This window comes from Lacerta agilis, chromosome 10 (assembly GCF_009819535.1).
Source record: "Lacerta agilis isolate rLacAgi1 chromosome 10, rLacAgi1.pri, whole genome shotgun sequence".
In the NCBI taxonomy this organism is placed as follows: Eukaryota; Metazoa; Chordata; class Lepidosauria; order Squamata; family Lacertidae; genus Lacerta; species Lacerta agilis.
In genome coordinates, this window is record NC_046321.1 from 68,811,467 (window position 1) to 68,826,594 (window position 15,128).

The 15,128-nt window shown below is 46.6% G+C and overlaps 1 protein-coding gene across 1 annotated transcript in view; it reads left to right on the forward strand.

Moving 5' to 3' along the window:
* The window catches only part of FRMD4A (FERM domain containing 4A), a 404,157-nt gene that overhangs the window by 217,199 nt on the left and 171,830 nt on the right, over positions 1-15,128 (forward strand).

Genomic DNA, 15,128 nt, shown 5'->3' on the forward strand with positions numbered 1-15,128 from the left:
TAGAATAAATTACCATGGGCTTGCACCCTCACTATTGCTTCTTCATTATGTATCAGGGAAGGAAATGGATTTATTGCCTGGACTAGAGGTCATCACAAAATAAGAATTATAAAAACGAAATACACAGAACAACACATCAGGCAGAATACAATCAGGTCTAAATCTGTATACTCAAATAGCTGTTTTAAGGTGTTAGGCTCAATGGGCTGTGGTTCAGTGCATACACTCATTCTTTTCCTAAGTACACTTCCAAACTAGTGTGCATGCAGTTATGCGTAGGACTGTGGTCTTTTGGGGTCAGAAAAATGTTTTCAGGGAAAGCCTGTCCTGATTACACTCTGTGGGGATTTACTGTAGACAAGCCTGCGGTGATTACCTTGTAAAACTGGAACAATCTTCTATTAAACTCTTGCAAATGAAAATGAAAATACAATCACAGCCAACATGAATTTGTTCAACTTATAGAAGGACTGAGAATAGTGATAGTTTTAGAGCTGAGGCCTATATATATGCAGTGGGTGAGGACTATATTGGGATCTCTCTCTCTCTCTCGGCAAAATGTATATATCATCTTCCACACAAAAATGATTTCCTGTAAAGTTCATTTCAAACACTCAAAATGACAGGCTAATAAGAAGAAGAAGACTCCCATAATAGCATAGTTTGCTCTTTTCATCCTTCTAAGCTAAGGCAACTGTGCTGAATAGGAGAGCACCTTAGAAAGAATAAAATTTATATGTGTTGCACTAGGCCCCACTTTCCAATGTCAATGGGACAACATCCCAGCATTTCCCCCCATTAAATATTCTGCTGCCTCACAGTGAGCATGAGTTATAGACATCCCAGCTCTGTTTAATGTGCCTATCGAACAGTATAGCATGCTGCCAAAACCACACTTTTCTAACTCTAATGAATGGAGGAGTTATTGCGTTGACTTCTCCTGCTGGCTCTTAGAGATTATTTTAAGTGTACTCTGTGTGAAAATTGAGCTGAAGCCCTGGAGGCGTATTTCATCGCAGACCAAATCCTTTCTCTGTTCCCACCATTCCTGCACAGGAGATTGCCCTGGGAACTAGTTGAGGAGGCGGGTAAAAAAAAGGAAAGCCTTTGCTGCCTCTAAACACTGTTTCCTGAGAGTTAACTGGGAACATCTTGAGAACAATTCAGCTGACTTGAAGTTACATCTAGTTTGAAATACAGTGTGCAACGACACTTAGTATTTTATAGGTTTTATCCCCTCTGTTGTTTACAGGTCATCTCGGCTGGATCTCATTACACAAATTAGGTGCCTTTTATGACTGATTTCGCTTTGCATTTTTGAGTGAGCTGTCTGTGGTTTCTGGGTTGCTGCTTTGGGCTCTCTATTTAAGAATCTCAAAAGCGCAATTCATCATAAGTCAGGACTGAATGAAACATAAGAATGTTAGAACTGTCACGGTAAGTCAGACCAATTGTTCACTTAGCCCGTCTCTGAAAGCAGCCCATAAGGGACATTTCAGATCATAGTTTGGAATGATGCATTCACTAATTATTTACTCCCATGTTTTGGCAATCAAAACATATATAAATGAACACATTTCATATGAGGCTGAATATTCTTTTCAACTTGGCTAATACTTGTGGATATACGCATTGTCCACAAGCCAACCACAACCCCGCTGTCTGCATCCCTTAAAAGGGGTGGGGAGTCATGCTGGGTAGGGACGGACCGTTGTTTTCCCACCCAGGACCGCCCTCTGCCTCCAAGCACAGAAGCCGTGGCCGTCCTCGCCTTCCTCCCGGCTCTTGCATGCTCGACCAAGGAGGCAACTTGGCATACGAAACGAAGCCCGTCACCTGCTGCTCCCCCCCCCTGATATTTTCAGTGCTTAAACCTCTTCTAAGCACCCCGCCTCTTTCAGCCAAGGACAGGTGTTACCTGATCCTGCAACTGTCATTGTGGTCCGCGGAATTTGCAAGCCTCCAGACTGCCCTCCCTCCACCCACCCAAACGGGCTGCATGGATTCTCCCTTCTCTTCCCACACCCACTTCTCTTTCTCAGGGTTTCCAATGCGTACTACAGCCGCATCGATGCCACAGTTATCTCTCCTTTTAAATTTACCCCTATTTACATCATATTTACATAAACGTAAAAGCAGTATTTCAGAGGGCAGACATTGTCTTTCTTTCGTTGTTCCAAGGTGGACGCTTTTTTGCTGCTTGTTCAGCCCCAACACACAAAACAGATCATACTGAAGTCACTGGATTCCTTTTCTTTTCCAGTCGTCGTCACACCCACATACCTCTGTCTGATCATGTATTACTGGTACTTTTTTCGGTGTTAACATTCATGTTGGTTCCCTCATTATATAGTGTATGTTCTACCTCCTCCAAAAAATGCCTTAAAAATAGAATCAATCCCATACACACTTTCATGGAAGTGTTTATTTACTTCTCTGAAGCATTCTGAGAAAATGTACACAGGATCAGACTGCAAGACAGATTTCTATTCTAGGTGAGGCATATTTTCCTGGAAATAATTCAAAGGGACTTACCAAGCACGTGTCCCCTATTTATTCAAAAGCATGTTGCACTTTGTTCAATAAGTCTTGCCCTACAGAAGTGTGCTCAGGTTTAGAGTGTTACTCAGCACTTCCTACTAAAATTGATGTGTAAAACACATTAAGGTAAATATGAGAGAAGTTCTTGTTTGTTTATGCAGCTCTCACTTTGCTTGCTTTCAGAATATATTTTTTCTTGTTTTTCTCCTCTAAAAACTCGGTGCATGTTATGGTCAGGTGCGTCTTATGGAGCGAAAAATACAGTATACTACCTGGTTTCAAGTAGCTAAGGCTCATCCTTTTGCACTTCCTTTGGAGTGCAGGACAGAGTGCCTACAGACACTTCCCTTGTTTGAATCCTTATTCAGCAGGCCAGCATATGCCCTGAAAGGTGCCGCTTCCCAAATATACAGCAATCTATTAGACCAGGAAGTGCAGGTGGGGGTGCTAGAAGCCTTCAAATTGTATGGGAATCAGATTTAGGCCACCCAATTGAAAGGCAATGGGTATCTGGACCACTCCCCGTTCAAAACCCATCTCTGCTTGCTAACAAGAAGCCTCCCTCAAGGTCATCCTCTGACGGCACTGGATGCCAGTCAGGCTGGCAATAAGTAATCCCTCCCTTTCCCCTTCATATTGGAAGGGCTGTGGAAAGCTTGGTTCACTTATTCATGTTTGGTGGGAATGCCCTTATGTTAAAAAGAGAGTAATTTCCATTATATCCGCAATTACAGGCCAACCTCTTTCCCCAAATCCTGCCTTAGCCCTACTATCTTTGGACATAGACTTAGGCTCCACCCTGTGCCACAGTGAACTAGTAGGCTTCTTACTGGCCGCAGCACGATTAGCGATGGAAGAACCAGGCTGAAATACCCCAGAACACAGGGGGAAATAATATCTGGGATACAGCAATGTCTGAGAGTCTCACTAGACCAGGCTTCCTCAACCTCGGCCCTCTAGATGTTTTTGGCCTACAACTCCCATGATCCCTAGCTAGCAGGACCAGTGGTCAGGGATGATGGGAATTGGTAGTCTCAAAACATCTGGAGGGCCGAGGTTGAAGAAGCCTACACTAGACACACTAGAGGGCAATTGAAGGCATTACGTATAGAGAAACGTGGACCCCTTTCTTTAACTGTGTTAATGACCAAAATCAAGACCTTCTTATGCAGTACCAATTGCTCAATATTCTCAGTGAAGAGGTTACATTTGAATGTTTGAATGCTGGGTGCATAAGTGTAGGTCTAGAGACAATGGATAAAACACACATCATTAGAGGTACTGCTAGATAAGTGTTTAATGGTTATTGTATTTGTTTAAAAAGCAATAAAAATTGTGTTGTTGTTTTACAAAAAAGTTCATTGCAGATTGATTCTGCATTACCCTGCAATGGGTCCATTTGAGAGCAGAAGTAGGCTGTGCAAGCAATGGGGGCAATGACATTATGGGTAAGCATATAACAAGGTCACAGTCGCAGCTTCTTTCTTCATTCAGCACAGAGAGAAAAGGGCATGGATGACCTAATCAAGGAGAGGATCTGCCTATCAAGTAACTGCAGCCACCCCTTTTGGACAGCAGGCTCTAGAATAAATCTAGATTACAGACATGACACAAAGAAGAGAAAATATGTTACACCTGAAGCAAAGCTTCAGCATTTAAGATTTATGATTGGTGCTTTTAGAATCTTCCTGAATCCATTATTATATTTCTCTCTGTACTATTTGTATTAGTCTGTTGTCCCGCTGGCAATGGATTGCGCATGTTCCAGGCTGAGGCAGGCAAGGTGAGCGAGTGGGTTGGTGGGTGAGGGAGGGAGCAAGTAAGGAGGGGGCATGGGGGGAAGGGAGTGAGCAAGAGAGGCAGCAGCTGAGTAAGCTGAGCTTGTGGTGATGGGTGGAAGCAGGCGAGGGCTCTGGACTTGTGGTGGTGTCCGGGGCTGAGTGAGTGGGGCAGAGTGGGTGCCTGAGCTGCGCTTGCAGCAGTGGGTGGGCAGCCTGGAATAGAGATCATCTGCATGACCCAATGTTTTATCTCCCTCCAATGTGACCAGAAAAGTGACCCCAAAAGTGGGGTGAAGGCAGACAAGGACCAGATGCTAAAAGGGGATCACTGTGTTACTAGGGACAGGTTTTATTTGGATCCCCAATATTGTTCTTTTGGTTTCTCCAATACAGTAATTATTTTAGTATGTGCTCAAAAGGTTGAACAGCAGATCCAATCATAACATGCTGATTTCTAGATAACTGCTGAATCTCAAGTATGTATTCAAGTCATATTCTATGATGTGGAAGCCTTATCTCGTAGCCCCAAATATGCAGGGACAGGCTCTGTTTGCCAGTGTGGGATGAATTCTCTCCACATGGTTTGAAGTGCTCTCTCCTTGGTTACTGCTGTACGTATTTTGTGACTGAGGTCTGGCTCTAGAATTGCAGCCGATGTCCTTCTGTCTCAGGCCATGCTTTGGAAGTTTTAACTTTGCCATATAAAATCATTTATAAGACCAGCTACCACCTCTGCAAAGACAATCCATCACCACAATCCATCAACTCACCACCATGTCAAGTTTATTATCCACAAATCTCACTTGACTTTGCATTTTAAGACAGCCTCAGATTCTCTACCCGACTGCTGAGTTGGATATGAGAATTTGATGTATTACCTTGAAAAAGAGTCAATGACAGTACAGGTAGTATCAATCCCTCACATATCAACAAGGCTGTTTTTTTAAATTCTGGTGGACAGAAATCTGAGTTGCTTTTCACACTCAGCAAACTTGCTTGTGTGTTTGCTTCAACATGTCTTCAAACCTCAACTCTCCATAGCCACAAAGAGTTCCAGATCTGGCTTGGGTGGCAAGAATGGTTGGCCAATGGTTGGGGCAGGGAGTGATGGGAATTGTAGTCCAGCAATATGTGGCCATGGGTCCCCCACCCTTGATTTTTTTTCAGTTCCTAGGGCTGCTTGTCTGAGAAAACACGAATTCACAGACATTAGAGCATTTAGAAGATTTCCCTACTAGCACCTTTTAGAAACCTAGGGAGAAAGTCGTGAGACTTCGAATGCATTGGGCAGCGTGTAGGTCCTATCTAATCGACTGGCCGCGGTCGCGAGCGAGGACTGAAGTGTTTTGTGCGGGAAGGAAGGAGCCGAGGTCGGGTTGCTCGGGGTCGCGGGACTGGGAAGACCGTTTTCTTTCAGGTCTTGCCCGAGTCGCGTGTCGCTTCCCTTCTTCCTTCGCGTGAAGAAGCCTTTTGCCGGACTCGGAGCAGCTCCTTCAGCCTCAACTGCGCAGGGAAGCCGAGGGAAAGAGCAACAAGCCAAGGTGGCCTTTCTTTGTTTTTCTGCTCCCATTGAAGAACCCGGCATTTTTTTTTTTAAATCAGTGCTCTTTTTGCTGAAAGGCATGCATGGCGGTGCTTGAGCGTTTGAGAAGGCACGCGCCTCTCTGGTCGGCCGGCCTTGCATGTTCTCCTCCGCTCCGGCCCCGCCTGTAAGCGCCGGTGTTGGCGGCGGGCGCAGGCCTCCGGGAGCGCCGGCGAAACTCCCCGGCTGCTGCTCCCGCCCGCCGCGCTTGGCTCCCGAGTCGCGGGGCCCTCGGTCGGAGCAGGTGCGGGGGGTCTGCGGGCGAGGAAGGTGTGGGCGCGCGCGCGAGAGAGAGAGAAAGGGAGCCCGGGGCTGGCGCGCCCGCCGGCAGTTTCTCCGGCCCGCCTCTGGACGCAGCGGGACGCGCGCAGAATCTCAGCCGCTCCGCGAGCGCGGCCTCCTCCTCCTCCTCCGCCCTCCCTGCCCTCCCTCCCCGCCCTGTGTGTTTGTGTCTCGCCCCCTGGCCGGCTGGCGGGGAGCTGCGGAGGATGGAGGCGGCGGCTGCGGTGCGCCCTGGAGCCGAGCCAGGCTCGCTCTCTCCGAGAGACCGTTAGCGGCAGCGGCAGCAGCAGGGCGAGGGGTGTGTGTGTGTGATGTGGCCGCCTGGGGAGAGCGCTCCTGGCAGACGCGGGCAGAGCAGCGAGCGAGAGAAAGGGCTGCGCCTCAATGCGAGCAAGTCCTCACAAATGGATGCTGCCGCCGCCGCCGCCGCCGCCTGTTAGGCCAAAGGCCCGAGGAAACTGGATTTAATGGGATGCTTTCTTTCTGGGGACAGTGGGGTTGAAATCTGAATTTCTCCGCCGCCGCCGCTGCTCCTGTTGAGGTGGAGGGAAAGGTAACGCGAGTCTTTGTTTCCATCAAGGGGGGGAAGCCATTGAGAACATGCAGCATTTTCCTTTTCCTAAAAAAAAGGGGGGGGCTGAAGGGAAGCACAAACTGTAGCTGCTTTATGATGCCATTTTTTTCTAAGATCTCATTATTACATGGAATCGTTAGGTCTTCCCGTTTAAAAATACGTTTTTAATGCCTAGGTTTAGGAAAACCATTATGTTGCAGTAGCTGAGAGAGGGAAAGCAGTGTGAATTGGCTTGAGGTGTGCTGGGGTTGTGGCTGTGGGTGTGAGGAGAAAGGTACAAGGAATTATCTAAATTCAAACAAGTCTGGGAGCCTTTTACTAGGATCTGCTAATATGGAGCTGTTCCTTTGCACTCTAAATGGATGCAGCCTCTTTAATGCACAGCTTGAGGCTTGTAAAAGGTGAAACCTCTGGAATATTTTTTTATTTTTCATTCAAACATTCGGATCTCCTATTCCCTTGCAAAAAAGTTGTTTCACATTCAGTAAATCAATCAGTTTCCCATTATTTTGAGATCTTTGCTTCTCTCTCCCTCTCTCTCCCCCCCTCTCCCTCTCCCATGCTGCAAATGTATCCATATGAGATCACTTTCCTGATTGTGTTATTAAGCATGTTCACTGCTGAGTGGGGAAAGCAGAAAAGTAGACTGCAGCATCTATGCAAAATTTCCAAAAGAAACAATTGTTTCTATTAATAGTACTGGCAGTGGTTTAATAAAACACAGGCAGACAAGCAAACGATCTAGCAGTGAAACAGAGGCTACCCTAAAGGAACAAAATAGATAAAGGGTGAACTGTAGAAATGAGCAAATACAAATAATGGAGACAATTATGTTTTGAAAACTAGAGAAAGGGGTGTTTTCTAGCTTGAATGTGTGAGGTTGTGTGTGCATATATTTGCAGTCTGTATGTGCACTTTGAAAGTGCCAGCACTGATGGTGAGAATCCACTGAACCTGTCTGAGCTCCACCTTTGGCAGCATCATAAGGGGTGTAACCAAGATTACATTGCACCAGGTTTAATTTGGATTCACACTGGAGTAGCTTCCTACCCACAATATTTCTCATGAAATGTGTCATGTCAGATTTGTATGCCGGTGTTGTATCCCGACCCCCAACCAAGCACCAAAGAGGTTAGCAGGGGAGTAAAACGACATGGGTGGTTATTTTTCCTATCCAGTACTGTCAGAATGGCAGAGGGCCCAACAGGCAGGCTGACCTATGAATAGCTGACTTCACACTAGTTGAACCCTACTGCTGACCACGGCAATATGTTTCTGTTCTGGCTGCAGAAGAGCAGTTTGTAGCTACTTGTTCTAACCTTTTCTGGCACAAGTTACTCCCTCCAGAAAATATGATGCAGATCATGTGTTCTTATATTGAAGAGTGACACCATTAGTCTGCCTCAGCTAATGTTACTTAGGCCATTTTCCAAAATAGTTTAACTCTTTGTGTGATGTGCACAATTGCATTGTTGCAAACTGGTGTTATCAAGTAGACTCAGCAGCAATTTGTCAGGATTTAGTTTCTACTATTATGGAAAAGTATCCTTATGGTTCCTGAATCAAACTTCCAGAAACAGGAGCAGGGAGGGCTCAGAGTTGGTGATGGGGCTTAGCTAAGAGGGGGCTTAGCTCTGCATGCTACATGCCAAGAGTCCCAAGTTCACTTTGCTGCATCTCAAGTTGAAAGGCTCTCAGTTTGCAAGGCCCTTTCAAAAAGAAGAGAGGCATGCTACCTGTGGACCAGTTTTTGCCATTCAGGCATAAAAAGCAGTGCCATCTCCTTAAGGGGTGGTTCACTCTTTTTGCCACAAGTGTATGTGTGCAGAGGCATGCGTCCATGGCAATGGAGTGGGCATGCATCAGGCAGCTGTGGCTAATCAGGACTTCCCTGCATGTGTCCAGCACATGCCCTTGCATGTTTACAAGTATGCGTCTCCATTTCACGCTGAGTGTAGCTTACAGCTGCAAAAATGCTTGCCAAATAAAGTGCAAATTGGGACCTCCAGTAGCTTGCTGAAGTCAGTGGTGGCAGGGACTGGCAAGTATCAAACAAGGAACAGTTCTTGTGACTCCACTGTGTTTTAGATTTGTGGCATCGCTATTAATTTGTTCACAAGCTACAGTTGGGAGGACAATGTCCCATGCTTCCAAATCTCCAGTGTTTGGTAATGTGCAATATTGCTGAATGTAAACTCTGGGGGCTAGTTTTAAAATAGTTTTAATGGTAAAGAAAACCATGTTTCTCTCTAGAGAATTTTTGCTGTTTCTCTGTAGGGTAATAGACTGCCATATAAAGTGTTTCTGCAAAGCTCTGTAGGGTTGCTGTGTTTGTGATCACAAGTCAGTGTAATTTTTCAAACCTTCATAACACGTGAACTCTGCAAATATCCATTGTGCGAGTATCCCACTCCACAATTCATGAAAGTGTTGGATTATTACTCTGTGCAAATTTTCACAAACCACAATAGTGGGAAATTAGCTATTCATCACAAGTTACTTTTACCACACATCACAATTAAGCCTTACCAACTGCATGTTAAGTTAGCACCAGCTTGTACAGTCAGCAAAATTAAGCAGTGGAGCTTTTCCTGGACTGCATCACATCGGGTTTCAGGTGAGGGATAGGAGTTCCCATTTGAAGGCTAATTTAATGGGGGAGAAACATATCCTTGCACATAGAAAGCTAGCATGCCAACCTAACTTTCTCCAACATGCTATTTTCTCTATGTGCAGGGGTGGTTTTTAAATGGAGACGCAATCAGTCATGCAGCCTGATCACCTGCAGCCACACTTTTACATTTCTAGGCAGCTGGAATGTTCATAAACATTGTGTGATACTCCCAAAAGCTAATTCAGGACATATACTTGTGGTTCTGTAGTGGCTGAAATTAATGCCTCCTTTAGGGAGAGCATGGCGTCAGTTAGTAAAAGTGTGAGATTGTTTTGAGTTCCTGCTCAAAAACCTTACTTTGCAGATCTCAAGTCTGCTGCAGGCCCTGGACACCACCTGCTAATCTCATCTTTCACCTGGGCATGGCACTCAGACCTGGCTCTGCAACCTCTGTTCTGCATTAGAGGCAGCACCCCTAATGATCCTGTGGGCTTTGACGAGTGGGAGTATTATAGATTTTGGCAAGGAAGCCCACAGAATGGCCGTGTGTTTGTTCCCTTCCTGCAGGATTCACCTGCTGGGGTTCTAGTTCCTGAACTAGAGTTCAGGTCGGAGTTCATCTATGGTTGGTTGTTGTTTTGTATCCATAGAGTTTTGTTTGTTTGTTTGTTTTACAGCACACACACTTCTCTGGCTTGCCACTGGGCTTATCGTAGAGTCCTTCCTGATAGACTTCCCTCCACTCCTTTCCTGTCCTTCCACCTTCCTCTCACTCTCCAGGGAGGGCCTTCTAGTCCAGTCCTCCTGGTCCCTCTTGTGCCGGGGCTTCTCCTCAACCCCAACTAAAGTTCCCCTGTACACATGACCCAAGCTTTCTCTCAGTCTCTCTCACTCCCCTACTCATGCAAACTTTCAGTTTCTCACACTCTCTCGCTCTTCATGCAAGCTTTCAATCTCTTTCTCCCACACTCTCTCACATCTACTTCTTCTGTGTGCCAAGCAGCGTTCCTTCTGCAGTGTTCTAAGCTGACTCCTTTCTCCTGCCCTGCTGGCTTTTAAGTCTAGGCAGTGCCTCACAGGGTGCATCCCTACAAGGCCCTTTGTCCCACTGTTCTTCTGGCCTGCCCTTTCCTCTCTGTGAGAGCCACAAGAGGGATGTTGCAGCACCTTGCCATGTTCCTACCCCAATGCTACACCCTGTACCAAGGCAGTTGTGGGATGCTCTGGTTCCCAGGTTCCCAGGCTGCCTCTCCAGCCAAGCCTTCTCCACAGGGACCCAATGGCCTGTTGTGGACCTGTCCTTAATTGCTTTCACAAGTCTCTCGCAGTGAACTATCACAGCATGATCATGAGTGGATCATATGTGTATGTGAGGCTGCTGACTGAGATTGCAGCCAGCAGATGTGGAATTCTTTGCTATCAATGTTCTGATTTGTTTGAAAGCCCTTCCGAGAGCTTTCATCCTAGTTTTAATTGAAATTCACCTATCTTGGCCCCAGCTTCACAGAAACGTCTCAAAAAGAAAGCAGGAAGATATTGTTGGAAACCTTTTCAACTCTTATGTCTGGAGCTCCTTGGCTGAGCCTTTGCTTGTTTCGTTTTCATGAATCAGGCAATTTCATTTCTTGTTAGCTTCTATCACATCATGCTCTGATTATTAACCCTCTTCCTGAGGCAGTGGGCCACTTTGAACCTTGCATATCCTGTCGGTTCACCTCCCTGAACATGGGATGCAGGTTTTCCAAGTCCTGGTTTTGTCCACATAAACATTCTAGGTCCCTAATCCAGATACGCCGTTTATTTCCTTGACAACATGACAGCCAGTTACTTGATTTATCTTGCTCTTTTGATGCTTTGGGTGACTTTGTTAGACGACTAGATGCAGGCTAGCTAAATGTGGCTTACATTCAATGACAACCTAGGCAGGAGCAGAGGAAGGGGGTGCTGTGGGTGCAGTGCGCCCGAGCCACGCGTCTCTCCAGGGAGTGACGTGGTGGATGGGCACCCGCAGGCTCCACGTGGCCCAAACGGTCCACCCACTGCCTCCCCCCCCCAGCTATAGGGCAGCTGAGTGGGAGAAGGCAGGCAGACTCTGGAGGCCCCGCGGTGTGCCCCACCCTCGCCCCGCCCCATGGGCAGCTTGCCCCGCCCCTGGGCCTGCCGCCCCAGGCACCCAAGCAGCTTCTTCCGCCACTGAACCTAGGAAGTGGTACTTTACGTGCTTGAGTGTTCTGACTTGACTACTGATGTGGTCAGTATTGGAGATTATGGCGATGCTGGTGATAGTGATGACTTTGCAAACATTACTTGTCAGTGCCAAAACACTTCTTCTTCACTGTTTGCCTCCCCGCATTATTTGTGAAAATGCTTCCTTCTTTGTGTACATTGTCCTCCCAAGTGACATCACTGTGTAGTCAAATGTTCCTTCTTTCATGATGATGTAATGAAATGTGGCTGGCAGTGTAGGTGTGGCATCATCCCATTTGGCGATATCTGTTTGGGGTGTGGACACCCAAGTGACTAATCCAGGAAAGAAGCAGCCAGGGGGAGAAATTGGGCAGTGGGGGGGTGGTACCACAAAGCAGTAGAGGGGATGTGATGCCTAGCAGGATAAAACTAAGTAAATACTTTGACAATTTTTTAATTACTTGTTCTAGATGGGGAGGACCTCTATCTTATAGTTTATTCACCAAAGTAAAAGTGGAGAATAATTGCACAGCCCCTGTATCCTGAGCACTTGAAATATTTAGCAATTATCTACCAGCAGCTGCTGTCAGATAGCAAAGAAATGCCATCCAGAACTGACGCTTCAGTGAGCTTTTGTGTAGACTGCCAGCTATACAAAACTGCCATGACAAGCAAAGAGAGCTCAGAATCAGCACAAAACCCAGCAGTCAAAAATCTTCATGGCAGCATTTTCAATTGGGCTCCCTAAATCTGCAAATGAAACAACTGTTTCATCCTATAGCATCAGCATGTGTCTGCCCTTTAAAACGTAACCAAGCGAGAACATCTTTTCATGTCTTGCTGTGTTTGCCATCCTTCAGTGTTTTGAAATGGGGTGGGCGAAGATAAGCAGTAAACATTGGCCCACCTGTGCATACAGTATCTGTTTAGCACCAACAGGTCTCTTTCTTTGCAGCTTTCCAGACGCCCCCCCCCCAATCCTCCTTTGTTTGGGTTAGTCCTGATCCAGCACCTGTTGCTTGATATCCCACCCATATAATACACCGGACAGTTAGTCACACTGCTTCCTTCAGTTCTCCCCCATCCCTTCCTTGTTCTTTTGCAAACAGGGCCAGATTGATTTATTTGTACCATTCAAAAGACACGTTACTAGCCATGAGGACTCTGGAAGCAGCTCACTGTTAAAGAACCACACACACTTGCACAAGGAAAAATACAGTAGCACCCAGAAATCAGAACCAGGAAAAAGAACAAAAACAAGCCCTTGTTGCTTTTAACTATGCTTCTAAAAGTCTGGCATGAACTTGCCAGCGGGGCTTCTGTCGGTGATCTCCAAAGGAGGGAACCACTGGGGAAAAGTCCCTGGATCTTTTAATCAACCACAGAACCTCTAGCAATGAAGGCAACAAAAAGCAGATACTTCGGACCAAATTAGATGTCACTACTGAGATGCATGAATGAATGAATGAATGAATGCATGCACATACGTTTATCTAGTCAGGACAAATAGCTTGGGGGAGGTGGGGAGAATGTTTTCAGCATAAAAATAGTGCTGGCAAGACAAATTACAGTTCCCTCCCCTGTGCTGTGGTCTCAAGCCATATACCTTCTGCTTGCAAAGTTTAAAGAGGACAGAACTGGATTCTAACATCTCTGTTGGCATAACTAGCCTAGTCCTCACTCATGGCCATCTTAAGGTACAAGGAGGAATATTGGGGATGATGTTTTTCTGTAAGTACCTAGGACCAATACTGCATAGGGCAGTGATGGCGAACCCGTGGCACGCGTGCCACAGCTGGCACGCAGAGCTCTCTCTGCTGGCACGCCAGGGGCGGGGAAATGGCGCCGCCGCGCTGCTCTGCTCATGCGTCCTGCCAGCGCAGGCGCAGCAGCAGACAGCAGCAATTTCCCTCCTTGGCGCCTGCCCCAGTGGTGTTTGGCTGCTGCTGGCTGCTGCGGAGGATTCGACGCGAGGCGGCGACGACGACGAGGTAACAGCAGCGGGGGCTGGGCCAGGGGCGGCGGGCGGCGGGTGAGGGGGAAGCCCTCCTTTTGAGCACTGTGAGCGGGGGGGGGGGGGAGTGGAGACGGCGCTGCTCACTGTGCTGCTGCCTGTCAGGCTTCGCTCTTCCCTCTCGCGCCTCCCTGCCTCCCTCCCTCCATCTGCACCCGGCCGTCTCTCTCTCTCTCTCTCTGTTGCCCCTCCCTCGGGCACCTTCGCCCCTTCTCGCCCTTTTTCTCTCCCCTCGCTCCTCATATTCCCTTCCTTTTGCGCTGCTGGTCTCCTTCAGCCTCCTCCTGATTCTCGTTCGCTTTCTGTCCCTTTCCCTTCCTCCTTCCTGCTCCTCTTTGCGTCCTTTCCATTTCTTCCACCCCAGCCCCAGATATATTTCCTTCAGCCTTCTCCACTCCACTTTTCTTTTCTTTTCTCCCCTCCGCATTGCATATTCTCCTGATGGGATGTGGGTTTGCATTGTAAAAACATCTCTTCTTGCTGGGGGCAAAAGGGATATTTATGAAGGACACAGCAGGCATGGAGAGGCAATTTAACCATTTCCTCCCATGCTGCAGCCCTAAGGACTGTTGCTCTTCTGAGGTCAATTCCTAATTTGCTTTGGAGAGAGCCTCCCGTGTTAACATTTGCATTTCCTACCAATGCAAATAGCAATTTCAAAGGGGTGGTTTTCATAAGGACCACAATAGGTGTGGAAAGGGTGAACTCTCCATCTGCTGTGGCCCTGATTATTATCAACTGCCCCAATTGATGCTATTTGCATTTAAAACAATAACAGCAAGCCAGCACACTGGATGCAAAGACACATTTAACATCACATCTTGCTTGCCCCTAGAAATGCTTGTAAGGAAAAAGAAAAAGAAAACCTTTTGGAGCAGCACTATAATCTCTATCTGTTACTGCTATTCAGAGACTGTGCATAAGATGAGTTATTTCCACTATCCTAACACATATATCTGCCTGACCAGCAGCTTAATTTTAGCACATATTCTGTTAAAGTGATCCATTTATTTATTCGATATAAAAATTCTGTCAATGTTCTACTTCTGCCTGTGTCTCCATCACGAAGATCCACAAATACCATTTGGACACAATTTCAGATGCAGTGTTCAGAACTGGGCTCTATCAGTACTTGACATCCTGATCGTATGCATATTGTTTCAGTCTGAATCAAAGTTGAAATAGTAACAAACTATCTAAATATCACCTCCTGGCAAATAGAAGGGGAAGAAATGGAGGCAATGAGAGATTTTACTTTCTTGGGCTCCATGATCACTGCAGATGGTGACAGCAGTCACGAAATTAAAAGACGCCTGCTTCTTGGGAGAAAAGCAATGACAAACCTAGATAGCATCTTAAAAAGCAGAGACATCACCTTGCTGACAAAGGTCCGTATAGTTAAAGCTATGGTTTTCCCAGTAGTAATGTATGGAAGGGGGAGCTGGACCATAAAGAAGGCTGATCGCCAAAGAATTGATGCTTTTGAATTATGGTGCTGGAGGAGACTTGAGAGTCCCATGGACTGCAAGAAGATCAAACCTATCCATTCTCAA